We start from the raw sequence: 4114 nt of genomic DNA on the forward strand, positions 1-4114 counted from the left end.
TGGAGGATGTTACTACAACAACAGCTATTATAAGAATTTGTCACATCAACACGAGGATTCTCTGAAGGTCAATTTATAACATCATTTTGATCTTTGAGCCTTTAAAATCACTTGGCACTCACTAGACAGACTTTCAGTACCATCATCCAAAACCATGGGATGATGTCTGCTGGCCTTTTCTCAAGAAAGCAACTGGAGAGGGAGAATCACAAGTGGCTTTTGGCCAAACCTAAACTATTCTTAATATGCAACTAATTAATGTGAATGCATCTCTCTCCTATTGAATCTCATACTGGTTTTAAAACACAGAAATAAGAACTCCATGAAGGTATTGACATCACATTTTCTTTATTTTCACTGAAATGTTCCAAGTCTCTGAAACAGTGGTGTTTTCATTTCTGTATGCAATCCTTTAAGTTTTTTAATTTTGCTGTTTGGTTAACTTTACAGTTCCTAGTAAACTGCAGTTATCAGTCAAGTTTCTATATCATTGCTCTGGAACAGAAATTGTGGCTGCAATCACACACACTAAATAATGCACTTTCAATGCACTTTCCAACTGGATTTTACTTGTGTGAACTGACAAAATCCAGTTGGGAAGTGCACTGAAAGTGGATTGAAAGTGCATTATTTAGTGTGTGTGATAACAGATGAAAACTGATATCTTTCTATAAGGAAATATCCCTGCAACGATCACTAGTCTTGGAGTCCATTGCAGACTCTAGCCCAGGCACCAGTAAAACAGCCTCTGTTGGCATAATCCTAGACAACCACACTTGCTATTGAGCCATTTCTCCATGGGCAGACTTTTCCTGGGTATGATAGCTGCAGAACTGAACTGAGCCACTTTCTGTACTGTTGTGGGGGTTGGGAGATGCTTGATGCTGGGTTGCAAGAGATATAATGTCCCTTTCTAAGAATCTGAGAACAGCACATCTGCAGCGCTCCCAGCCATCGGTTCCATAATGCTCTTGTTAATGGCATATCCGGCATGATAATATATATTGCAATCTTATGACTTCAGATAACACTAAAGATTCATGTTAGCTCTTAGTAACAGAGATCCTTTCACAAGTTCAGGATTGACTGACTCTCTCCCTCTCTCCTTCTCATAAAAGGAGAAAACTCTAACATGTGCTGTCCTCTTGGCAGTACCATTTGAACCTTGTTTTGTGTCAATGTGACATAAAGAAACAAGAGGCCTGCGTGTAATTTGGATTTTTCTAGGTATCTTCTTTCAATCTAATGTACTGTTGTGAAATTAAGCCAGTAAAACTATATGACTAGTCCTTTCGGGGACCTGCCTGGCTATCTTTATTCAGTGACAAATTCTCTTTTCCATGGCTTGTTCCATGATGATAAGCAGCGTGATTTACAGGTATAAGTTAACAAATGAGATCAATTAAAACGTCTCACAGTGGCACCTGTCGCAGTGTAGGGTTGCACTGAATGATTCCCACATCATTGTTTCCTGTACAGCGTAGCATTTGCAGCCTCTCCTCATGCAAAGTAACAATGGGAGAGTTGTTTCCTAATGGTCATGAACCAAGAAAGCAGGGCTTATCCTGTAGCCGAGGGATATGATTATTATCACAGGGGGGGGAAAGCAGCAAGAATATTTTTCAACCCTTTTTCCACAAATGAATGGCTGTGTTTCATGCCGCTCTTGATTGCAACGTCTTGGATTGCTCAATTTGTTACCAATTTGTGCTGTCAGAGATATTCGTTAGTGGCATTGAATTTACAGGTGGATACCTTTGTGTATTTCTGCGTATGTAGCTTTTTGTTGGTTTTTACTTATATAAAGGTAGAAGTATATAAAATATATATAAAGCAATTGCATCCAAGTTAGGGTAAGGGGAGAATACTTACAACAGTAGCTTGAACCGTATCATCTTACCTGCATTGCTTCCTGCACCCTTGCATTGCCTAATGAAACTTAACCATCATTTTATGACGAGCTGTGTTAATGAAGAATATATTAATCATTGTGCTTATCATGAATTATGAATACTCTTATTATTAGAATTGGAAGCTTTTGAGATATACAATGCAACTTAATTGCAGTGTATCCCTTTTAGAATCCACTGAACCTGAATCCACTTCTGTTGGAAAGCTTTTTAAAGAAGCTATTAGAATTCCCCATGGAAATGTGTTCTGTGCACTTATAAAGAACAATGACTTGGGCAGAAACCAGCCAGCTAAAATTTTGCCATCTTCACATGGCTCTTAACACATTACACAAGTCTCAGAGAAAGTGATGCCTACCCAAGCCAGTTCCAGAGGATATTTTCAGGTTTGTTGAGAATTTTGCAGAAAATGCAATTGACATGGCAACTTTTCTCCTTCACAATGTGTATTTTGTACTGATTCCACATCTCATGGAATTGCACCAATGCTTTGCAACTGCTTTGTTGTGGCATTCAGCATGGCATCTGGCTAGGTAGCCACTGTTGACAATTAATTCATCAACTTGCTGGTATATAAGCACTAGGAAGTTCATGGGTAGATCATGGATCATATAAAATCATCTAATAATTAGGGTTGTCAACCTCCAAGTAGTGGTTGGGGATCTCCCAGTATTACAAATTATCTCCAGGTGACAGAGATAATTTCAGCTGGAGAAAACAGCTACTTTGAAATTGCACTCTGTGGTTGCTTTCAAGTTTGTAAATGGATTTTGCAAGTGGATTTTGCTATTCTTACACAGTAAAAATCCAGTTGCAAAGTGCATTATTTAGTGTGTGTGAACATTATACCTGATGGAAATCACTCCTGTCTCCAAACCCCACCTGCCACAGGCTCCACCCCCAAAATCTCCAGGTATTTCCCAACCCAGAGGTAGCAGCTAAACTGACTGGATTCTGTGTGCTGCTTTTGAGGTGGTACAAAGATCAGATGCTGAAGCTGAAGCTCAAATACTTTGGCCACCAAATGAGAAGGCAGCACTCACTGAAGATCCTGATGTTGGGAAAGACAGAAGGCAAAAGAAGAAGGGGACGGTGAAAGATGAGATGGCTGGACAGCATTACTGATATAACAAACACGAATTTGAGCAGACCTGAAGATGGTGGAAGACAGGAGGGCCTGGCGTGACTTTGTCCATGGGGTTGCAAAGAGTCGAACTTGACTGTGCGACTGAACAACAACAAATTGCTGGCATTAATCAGTCATTAACATTCATCATTCTGGAGCCTGGTCAGAACTGCCCAGATCAGACCACAGTTTCCAAGTGGCAGTGGGAAAACATGTCAGTCCAGTCAATACCAACAAACATGAACACATTCAGTTTGGTGATACAGGCAATGAAACAGGGGCAAAAGGAAATAACTCCTGTTTTTTAGCTGGGAATTTTTCCTCCTGGGTGCACTGGGCAAATGGCCTTTTTATTTTTATGTTTTTTTACAGGTTTAGAAAAAGAAGCCCAGGATTTTTCCTCCTGTATATTTTTGCCTTGCTCCCTTGTGGTCCATGATGCCAGCAGAAGTGGCCAGTAAAATCTACCCTAACTGACATGAAGGAAGCGGACTGTTCTGCCACTGTTCCAGATCTTTCAGCTGGACATCAAATCTTGTACTAATCATGATCACACCACACTTGTTGAGTCTGCCTGTGAGATTCACAACAATTTCCCCTGCTCTTTGATCATCAGTTATATCAAATTCACCTTCATCATCACAGTTAAGAACTGGACGATCACTTTGGACTATGGCCTTATGAGAACTTGATGCTCCCACATCTCTCTTCATTGTTCTTGCTTTTACGAGCATCTTCTAGAACATTCATGAGCAGCATGGTGCAATGCATTGGACACATGGGTGAAGACATGACATGTAATTCCAATCTAGGATGAGGAAGTCGGCCTACTTTCCAAAGCCTCTTTCAAAATGTCAGTTTGCAGCTCTCCACACCAGTTTGGTGTCTGGCTTGAGTTTGTAGGAAATGCCAACAATGTGTTAATTTTCTCATGGGCAGGTCTTCCAGTGAAGGATTTTACACAAGAGTGATGTTGATTATGAAGGTACCTTAAGGAGCCCTGTAGTTTGTCCACTTACCAGCAAGTTAAAGCAACAGGGGCAGAGCAGTCACTTTCCCCTCATGGCTGTGTTTGAAT

The 4114-nt window shown here is 40.5% G+C and overlaps 1 pseudogene; it reads right to left on the bottom strand.

Annotated features, from left to right (window-relative positions):
• Window positions 1-3392: 3392 nt before the first annotated feature.
• On the bottom strand, window positions 3393-3795 carry LOC132590624 (small ribosomal subunit protein uS8-like; annotated as a pseudogene).
• Window positions 3796-4114: the final 319 nt, after the last annotated feature.

This window comes from Heteronotia binoei, unplaced genomic scaffold, assembly GCF_032191835.1.
Source record: "Heteronotia binoei isolate CCM8104 ecotype False Entrance Well unplaced genomic scaffold, APGP_CSIRO_Hbin_v1 ptg000411l, whole genome shotgun sequence".
NCBI lineage: Eukaryota > Metazoa > Chordata > Lepidosauria > Squamata > Gekkonidae > Heteronotia > Heteronotia binoei.